At 40.1% G+C, this 10,527-nt stretch overlaps 1 protein-coding gene across 1 annotated transcript in view; it reads right to left on the bottom strand.

Moving 5' to 3' along the window:
- Positions 1 to 10,527, bottom strand: part of PIK3R4 (phosphoinositide-3-kinase regulatory subunit 4) — a 159,061-nt gene that overhangs the window by 111,732 nt on the left and 36,802 nt on the right. The gene's annotated exons all lie outside the window — the stretch shown is intronic.

Genomic DNA, 10,527 nt, shown 5'->3' with positions numbered 1-10,527 from the left:
ACGAGATATGAGAAGCAAATGAGAAGGGCTGTAAATCACTGGGTAATCAAAGCAAGAGCTATTCTGCAGGGCCCTGTGGAAAGCTATCGGAAGACAAAAAGACAGGTCAACTCTCTGTGACCGAAAAAGCACAAAGCTATCAAGTCTTTAAACTGAAGGGACTCTGCTTGCTATTTCCGATGGCATTTAGGAGTGGCTGCCGCTCTCCTCCGGGAATTGGGAGGTGGGCTCCTGGTGGATGTTGCTGTATAAGGAGAAAGATAACTTGAACATATTTGTTCTCTGCACTGCGTCCTGAAAACTGAATTGTGATGATAAAGATCAGGCCATTGTGCTGAAGCACTGAACTCTTCGTGAAATAATAGCCCAAGTGCTGAACTCTTATTTCTCTCTTTGTTGGATAAGGGAAGATTCTGGCTATCACCTGACTCTGTACAGCTAGAAAGATGGAGCATTCGTCACTGCATGACTTGTGGTCAAAGTTCTCTCTGATGAAGGGAGCCAGCAGGACAATTATCCAATATAGAAGGGCAATGCAGACCATGAGTATCCAGAAGAGGAAAATTCTTGAGGGTGAAGGAGGGTAAGAATAGAAGTGGCAAAGGGGTGGGGAAGTGGTATATGTGAAATGCAACAACAACAAAAAACCAGACGGACTCCAGCTCTCACCCAAAAAGGATATAAGAAGAGAAAAAAGCTTGGACTCAAGTTTGGGAGAGCGATCCTAAAAGCTGTTGATGTCCCATCCTCCTGGAGAATATAAAGCACATGAATTTTGGCAGCAGAGACAATCTGGCTAATATAGGGAATTCTGGCTAAAACATATTCATTGATGGACATAGAGCTGAATGGTGTCATTGACATCAACTGCTAAGAAGATTCTGGACTAGAAACAAGGGCTAAAGGGACTTCTCACAGTGGTTCCAGTAGCTGAGACATACTGGGCTGACTCCAAGTTGGTTTTCCCACTGATAATACCATGGTTTCCTTTCCTAAATGTCATAGCTGAGACCTTGTCAGTCCCTTCTTGGAGCAGAAAGCAGATACCCCATCTTAAATCTTCTTGAATGCCAAGATGTTTCTGTGGTAAGGGATGTGGTCCAGTTGTCTAAGTCATATCAGCTCGTCTATGGTGGCAGGCAGTAGATTTTTTCAAAAAAAAAAATAACTACTTATTAGCAGCAATCTTGAAAGCATGATCGATTCCTCTCTAGGCTGGTTGCTTCTCTATCTGAAATGCTAGGCACAAATTCTTTGAAAGTGGTTTCACATGATTTTGGACAATGCCTGCACAGGTATGCAAATGCAATGAAAATCACACTAGGTCATTGATAACTGTAGGTACTGGTAGGTGACAGATGTGAAAGAAATGCGTTCCTGAGCATTAATAGTGGAATAGAGCCTGGCTGGTATGGCGCAGTGGTTGAGCATCAACCCATTAACCAAGAGGTGTCTGGTTTGATTCCTGGTCAGGGCACATGCCTGGGTTTCAGGTTCAATCCCCAGTAGTAGAGGGTGAGCAGAAGGCAGCCAATTGATGTCTCTCTCTAATCGATGTTTCCATCTCTCTATCCCTTTCCCTTCCTCTCTCTCTAAAAAAAAAATTTAAAAACATATTTTAAAAAAATATAGTGTAATAGATTTTTTATTTAATCTTTAAAAACTGAACTTTGAACTTTTTATGAGTAAAATTGAAGTAAAAATGTGTCTTCCATTTTGAACTTAATGTAGTGTTTATAAGAATGCTATAGTAATATGACTGTGCAATTACTCAGCAATTACTAAAAGAATTATACATAGTTGTATAATTCTATACATTATTTACTTAACCAAATAATTGCAAGTTTAAAGAGATGCCAAACAGTTCAAAATGCCAAATGTCAATGTCAAAACTAATGAAACCTTAGAAAACAGATCAAATAAATCACAGATCGAAAAGAACTAGTGGATGAGGAAGACAGACAACCCTGAAGAAAAAGATGACTGCAAAAAGAGATGAAGAGCATACAAAAATCCCTCTGAGAATTTCCTGTATTAACCAGATTACCTCTGCTGCCCATATTTCTGTACTTTGCTTTCTGCAGGATGATGGGACATTAATGAGTTTTAGCATTGCTCACTCAAACTTCATTCTAGGCAGTCTTACTTCCTAAATTCCTTTTGGGTAAGAGCTAGAGTTCATCCTATACAATAAAAGGCTAATATGCAAATCGACCAAACGCTGGAACGACTGATTGCTATAATGCGCACTGACCACCAGAGGGCAGATGCTCAACACAGGAGCTGTCCCCTGCTGGTCAGTGCACTCCCCCAGGGGGAGCACTGCTCAGCCAGAAGCTGGCTCATGGCTGGCGAGTGCAGCAACCATGGTGGGAACCTCTCCCACCTCCATGGCAGCACTAAGGATATCCCTTGGGGAGCAGGCATAAGCTGTCAGTCGGACATCCACTGAGGGCTCCCGGGCTGCGAGAGGGCTCAGGCTGGGCTGAGGGACCCCCCAGAGTGCACTAATTTCGTGCACCAGGCCCTTATTTCATGCATAATCAAATATCAGGAATTATCTTGAATAGTCCATAAGCAGTAATCAACATAGGTGGCGCACATGTTAGGAAATGGCCACACCTGTAAACATGTTCTCTTTTCCTATAGCACTCCCTTTTAGTTCAATTTGATACAAACACCCCTTTCATACTCAGAATAGAACAATGTCCCATTACTTCAGCCTTTTTATGACCATTAACAAATTATAGGGAAAAAAAACAATTTTGACAGAATCTGCTCATACATTCTGGAACTCTATGGTGCTTACTCAAAGCAGTCAACCATTAGATTCATTAAGTGTGGTTATCTAAGAATAGGATTATTAGTTAAACTTATAATTAAGCTTTTAGATCAGTAGATAAAATATGTGAATGTGTTCGTCTTCTGTTGTTGCATAACAAACTGCTTAAAACAACATGCATTGCTTATCTTCACAGTTTCTGTGGGTCAGAAGTCCAGGCAAGATGAAACTAGGTCCTTTGCTCAGCATCTCACAAGGCTGCACTCAAGGTGTTGAGTGAGGCTGTGGTCTCCTCTAGAGGCTCAACAGGGGAAGAATCCACCTTCAATCAGATGTTGGCAAAATTCCCTGACTTGTGGTTGCTCAGGCAGAGGGCCCTGATTTCTCGAAGACTGCTGACTTGGAGGACACCCTCCACTCCTAGAGGCTGCCTGCAGATCCTTGCACATGGACTTTCCAACATGGCCATGGGCTTCATCGAGCCAGCCAGCAAGGAGAGTGTTTAGAGCAAAATGGAGGCTTATATAACATAATTATGAGAGTCATCTCTCATTACCTTTATTATGTTCAGTTGGTGAGAAGGAAATCATAGGTCTCATTTTCACTCAAGGGGAGAATATTATCCAAGGCTGTGAACGCCAGGAAACTTAAATCACGGAGGTCTTTCTGCATAGTAGATACTCAATATTAAGATCTTTTGAAAGGATGTATATTTCTCTCAGGAGTTAAGTAGGGAGAGCTGATGGCCATGGACCCCAAACAACAATGACTATTCTGCGCTAATGCTCTCTTACACTTTTGTGGTCTTTATTCCCACAATTTAACATGGAAAGGATTCACCTTCTCAGGCACCAGGACATGCAAATGCAGCAGCAAACGGCAACCAAGCCAAATATTCTCTGGAGGGCATCTCAGCAGACACCCAGTCACCTCAGAGAAGGACCAAAGAGGCCTCCCTCTTCTCTGCACTTGAAAGTGCACATGTAGCAGAATCCTTTCTCTGAAAATTAAAGTCTGGTTTTACCTGACTTTACAAAACAATCAACTAAGTATAATAAATTCACCCACTGCTTGTGCGTACTCTAGACTTACTATGGCATCGACTTCACTTTATTTTACCTTGCATTTCTCCAAAAATATATTTCTTTCTGATCTTTTCATGGAAAATTTCCATACAAGAGCCCCATGACACGCTTTACATGGATCCGGCTCCAACCTTGTTTTATGTCCTTGAAAATATCCTCAAGTGCCAAGTAACCCAACAACCTGAAGCTGGGAAAGACTCCAGTCCCAACCACACTGAAACTGCTAATAAAAAGAGAAACGACTTGACTGGCTGGAAGTGCCTGAGACTTCTGGGTTTCACCATTATGTGGCTGTGCTTCAGCGCTCTGAAATAATGGCACTTTAATCTCAGGTCCACCTATCACTGTCTGAAGAAGGAAAAATGCTGAAGTCATAAAATATGGAGGAAAGGTGAAGGTACTGCCTCATTACCTATAAAATATGGTTTCATTTCAAAGCTGCAATAGAATTCTTTTTCTTTCTAGTACTAAGAGCTATTTAGTCTTATATGCTCAAACTTTCACTTCATGGCTTAATGTGAGAAAAATCTCATTTTGCTTTGAAATTCCAGGTTTTTTTTAAAACTTTTCACTGTAAATAATGGGTTTTCTTACTCCTGCTGAAATGCACGTCATTGTCTATAATAGAGACTCAGCAGGGTCCTGGTGTTCTGCAGAGGGAAATGTGCATAGGGCAGCAGCATATAGCCCAGGACATATTGGTTAAAGTCTGAATAGGAAACACCCTGAGGTATATAATGTGTCTGAAATGAAATAATTAGATATTATTATACACAGATGCTTTGTGTTTACTTGACTCCTTCGCATAATTGACAACCTTCTTCTAAAACAACAAAAACAAAACAAAACAAAAAAGCCCAACAAAAACCCCTCTTGTTTATTCTGGAACACTACATGTCACTTATACTATCCTATTGCACTTAATGGTACTCTCTTTTTAAAAACCTATCTCTAATCCCTAAAATTCTTTCAGGTCTTTACCAGCATTTAAAGCCTGGCTTTGCTATAGTATACAAGCTTGCAAACCAGTCTATATGTTTCACCTCAGCGAGCCTCAGTTGCCCCATCTATAAAATGGGGCTAATGATAGCACCCACTTATATTGTGATGATTACATTGACAGCACACATAAAGCACAATCCTAGACAATGCTTGGTTTATCATAGGTATCATAGGCCTCTCATATTCCCTTCTTTCCATGTGTTACCAGCCTCAGAGATCTCATCTCCCTGCAGCTTTAACACTGCATTTAGATGATGCCCAAATTGAAATAATCAATGTTGGTATCTCAGGCACCATTCTTGCATCTTCAACTTCATGGTGGGCATTTCTCTGTGATAGTTCATCTGCCCCTCAAAAACATTGCGCCTAAAATCAATTTTAATTCTATTCTCCTTGAAAAAAAATAGACTCTGTAAAAACATTTGGCAGTTCCTCCAGGAATTCAACCTAAAGTTACCGTATGATCCAGCAATTCTACTCCCTAGTATATAGTCAAGAGAGTTGAAAACAAATATCCACACAGAAACTTGTTTGTGAATGTTCATAGCAGTATTATTCATAATAGCCAAAAAGTAGAAACAACCCAATGTTCATCAACTGATGAACAGATAAACAAAAATGTGGTGTATCTATACAAGAGAACATTATTTGGCAATAAAAGGAAATAAAGCACAGACACATGTTGCAACATGGATGAACCTTGAAAAATGCTCAGTGAAAGAAGACAGACACAATGTTCATATATTGTATGATTCTATTTATATGAAATGTCCAGAAGAGGCAAATCCACAGGATTAGAAAGTAGATTAGTGCTTGTTGGGGCCTAGAAGGGATGGAGAAATCGGGAGGTGACAGAAAATGGGTGCAAGGTTTCTTTTGGGGGTGATGAAAATGTCCTGGAATTGGTGTTGATAGTTGCACAGCATTATGCACATGCTAAAAGCCACTGAAATGTATACTTTAAAAATGATAAAATGATGATTTTTATTTTATGTGAGTTTTATGTCAATTTTAAAAGAAGAAAAAGCAACCTCTGTAGGCAGAGCAGTGACACTAGCTGGAAGCAAAGGGGGTTGGGCCAGCGATGCAGAAAGGGATCTTTGATCTCCAGCAAACCAAGGTACTCATTAAGGGCACCAGAACAAGGTCCTGAGGGGATGCCACTGTGCTCACTTCTAAGCAGTTCTCGGAATCTGACTCCCCGAGGCTCAACCAAATGGGTCATTTATGCAGCTTTGCTGAAATATATTCAAATCCATACCTAACAACCAAAAAAGCAGTGAAGATTGAAGGGTGAAAATAGCCTAAGAAAGGGCTCGAAATAGAAAAGAAGCTCCTCAGGGACACATTTGTTATGTTCATTATTGCCAGGTTCAACGGGAAGGGCAATGAATCATTTGCTCTGAATACATTTAATATTTCCCATGTACTGTCTGTTTATGTCATTCTCTTTCTCCCTGCTTCTTTCCTCTTTAATCAAAAGTTTGACCATGAAGACAAATAGGAGTTCTGGAACTTCACAGATTTTGTAAGTAAAGCAAAATCCAGTCCCTTCCAGGGACTCGGCTGGAAGTCAGGTTCTTTGATGGTAACCTGTCAGGTGACCTGGTTTAAGGCGATGAGAATATTTCGAGGAGCTTTTAAAGACATGCTATACCTGCCTTTTTCAAAACTGTATTAATCTTCTGGTTTTGGAAAAGTTCCCATGAAAAGGACTTTGGAGAAAAACATTCCCATATTGCTCCCCTCTCCCCCCCGACTGTGGAACAGATCTTAACAGTCTCTAAAGGAATCCATGTGTTCCCACAGATGGCTGTTGAAAAATGAATCATGCTTATCCCTTTAAGAAAACAGAGAGAAAAGAACAAGGAATACAGAACTTTGTGATGTAGCCAAGCCGTGCTCAGGGGCTCATGAGTGGCCAAAGTCAAATAATCTGGGGTCAGTTTGCTCCTCCCAAATTCACTCTCCCCAGCCTCAGTTTTTATAACAGACAGTTATAAAAATTTCCCAAAGAGCAGCCACTGCCCTCTAACCTCTGTTGTGCATCCTATGATCTGGAAATGATTAGGAAAAGCTGGTGCACCCTACCTGGTTGTATTCGTTTGCTAGTGCAGCCATAACAAAGCACCACAAACTGAGCGGCTTGAACAGAAATGTACTGCCTCACAGTCCTAAAGGTTAGAAGTCTAAGATCAAGGTGTCTGCAGAGTTGATTCCTCTTCAGGGCTGTGAGGAAAGAGTCTGTTTCAGGACCCTCTCCCTGGCTTGTACATGGCCATCTTCTCCCTGTGTCTCTTTGAATCATCTTCCCTCTCTTTGTGTCTGTCTCTGTGTCCAAATTTCCCCCCTTTTCAAGATAGTACTGGATTAGGGCTGACCCTTAATGATCACATTTTAACTTGATTACCTCTATAAAGACCCTATCTCCAAATAAGGAGAGGTACTGGGAGTTAGGACTCCAATATATATATTTTTTAAATATATTTTATTGATTTTTTACAGAGAAGAAGGGAGAGGGATAGAGAGTTTGAAATATTGATGAGAGAGATCTACTAGCTGCATCCTGCACGCCCCCCAGTGGGGATGTGCCCACAATCAAGGTACATGCCCTTGACCGGAATCGAACCTGGGACCCTTGAGTCCGCAGGCCGATGCTCTATCCACTGAGCCAAACCGGTTCGGCTCCAACATATCTTTTTTTTCTTCTATATCCTTCCATATCACTAAAATGGGAAAATATAATTCTCAGCCTGCAGCAAATTCTAAAGGACCTTTGACACATCACATTGGTTTTGCATCAAATTTATTGCTGAATTTCATCCAACATACCTTTTGAGGTCATAAATCTGGCTTATGCAACTTAGTGAAGCGTTGAGGGGCCCTTTCTCTTACCATCTAGGAAATCCCCTATTGGAGTTGGACGTAGGGAAGTTTGGTTCTGGGCCAACCAGGAAGGAGTGGGACCAGGAGCTATAGGACAGTTCAAGAAGAACAGTGTGCAAAGACCAGGGATAAAAAGATGTGTGGAATTCCTAAGAGTCCTGAGGATAAAGCTGCAATCTGGAATCCAGCCAAACTAACTTATATAGGCAAAGGTCAGTGGCTACGTGCCTAGCAGACATCCTAGATGCTCAGCAAGAATCTACTTAAGTGGAAAGAAATGCAGACCAAGCTGGGCATGAGTGCAACATAAATACAAGATGGGATTATATCAGCTAGGAAGTCTCAGTTGTAAAAAACAGAAAACGACTCTGCCTGATTTAAACAGGAAACAAATTCATTAGGAGAATATTGGGATTACAAGGAAACTTTTAGGTATGAAGGTTCACTATCTCGTTTGTGGTAGTAATGTTACAGATGTATACATTTGTCAAAATTTATCAATATGAATTTTAATATGTATTTTATTGTATGTCACGTGTACCTCAATAAAACTGTGTTTTAAAAGAGGATATTGAAAATGTCTGTACACTGATGCTGGGAATATAAACTGGTGTAGTCACTTGGGTAAATGATTTGGCATTCTCCATGAAAACAGGACAAATGCATATCCTAGGATCCACCATTTTATTCCTAAGTACCCAATAGAAATGCACCCAAATCTTCACCAAAAAAATATACAAGAATGTTCACAGAAGGACTATTCATATGAATAAAAAGTAAACTGCCCAAATGCCCATCTGTGTGAGAAAGGATTAACTCTGCAAGCCTGGCGTACTTAAACCCTGCACATTCCCAAAGTCTTCAGGACTAGCCCTTGGCATAGATCCTGGGAGAGGATCTCTGAGCCCTTGGGATAGCCTGCCTGAAAAGAGTGTTTTTGTACTCCTAAAGCCATGGACTATGCCAGTTAGCTTAAGCTAGTAATGACATCTATGTGATTACCTCTTTTTGTATGCTTGAGCCTTTGAGCCTGATGTGTCAGTTTGACCGATGAGGGCGTGGAGACTGAGTAGCTGAGGTCATTCATATGGGCATACGCAGTACCCACATGGCTGACCTCAAAAAAGAAAAAGAAAGTAAAACAAACAAAAAAAAGCAAGCAAACCCAGGACACCAAGGCTTGCATGGCTGCCCTGATTGACAACACTTTGCACACACTGTTACACGGACTTGCTGGAAAAATTGAGCACCATCCATGCAACTCCACTGGGAGAAGACAACTAGAAGCTTGTGCTTAGTTTCCTATGGACTCGGGCCTATGCAACTTTTCCCTTTGTTGATTTCAGTCTGTATCCTTTCATTATAATAAAGTTTAACCGTACGACAGCTTCTCCAAGTTCTGTAAGCCTTTCTTGCCAATCACTGAACCTGAGTGTGGTCTTGGTGACCTCTGACACAAAAGGTTAAATACAATATAGATTTACAAAATGCAATGCTTTACTATTCCTATCAGAATAGACAAGCTACAACTACACAAAACCATAAGGATGAATCTCACAAACATAATGTTAGAAATATACAAAAAAATATGTGGTATGATTAGATTTGTGTAAGTTTCACAAAAGCAGACACAACTATCTATGATGTTAGGATTCATAACCTATAATGAGGAGAATAATCAATTAACTGAAACTAACTCAGAATTGACATCAATTATTAAGATTAGAAGCTGAGAACAGGAAAATAGTTATTGTAACTATATTGCATATTTTCAAAATGTTAAGTAGAGACATGGAAAATATAAAAAACATAATAAAAGATCTAAGTAGAACCCCTAGAGAGAAAAACTATAATAACTGAGATGAAAAATACACTGGATGGTATTAATGACAGATTAGCCAAGGAAAAAGAAAAGAGTAGTGAATTGAAGACATAGCAATAGAAGGTATACAAAGTAAAACACAGGAAGAAAAAAGAATAGAAAAAAAGTGAATCGATGGGTTGAGGGACAACTTCAAGTAGCCAAATGTACATGTTATTGAAGTCTCTGAAAGTGGGGGCTGTGGGGGGCAGAAGAAATGTCCAAACTATGGAAACTATAAACTCAAGATCCAAGAGAATGAAATTGCACAGGAAACATGAAGTAAACACCACCAAGACACATCATCTAGTTGCTCATAACTAGTGATAAAAACAAGAGCCTTAAATCACTTGGAGTGGTAGAAAAGTGTTTCAGAGTCACTGGACAGATCTGGAACTGTGTTCTGGAAATTGTAATGTTTTATTATCTTTTTTAAAGCTATACACATCCTAGCAAGAATTGATTAAAAGTGAAAGAGCCTGGAAGAAAGAAAAAAAAACAAGTTAGGAGGGTTTCACAGTAATCCAGTGAGTTCAGTGAATCTGAAATAGGGTTGTAAAGTAGAGATGAAAAATAGGAGATGTTTAGGAAATAAACTGACAGTCCTTGGAGACTGTTCGTGAAGGTTTAAAAAAATAGTTCTTGCAGGGAACTGGTAGATAGTGTCAAAATTCATTGAGCAAAGGGGGAATATGATTTAATTTTAGACATTCTGTTTGAGGTACATACAGGCTCTCCATTTAAACCTAGGAAAGATGTCTGGCATACTGATATAGGTTTGGAAGTAATCAACACATAATCTGAATTATGTCCCCCAGTTCCCCAGCCTTCTTGTGATGTCCTTACCTTTACTATACAAATACAATGACCTGAATTTTAATTCCATGCATGCAAGTGCAAGAAGTCTGGGC

The sequence above is a fragment of the Myotis nattereri genome (genome assembly GCF_964212035.1).
Source record: "Myotis nattereri genome assembly, chromosome: 14".
Lineage (NCBI taxonomy): Eukaryota > Metazoa > Chordata > Mammalia > Chiroptera > Vespertilionidae > Myotis > Myotis nattereri.
This window is presented reverse-complemented; position numbering and strand designations above follow the sequence as displayed.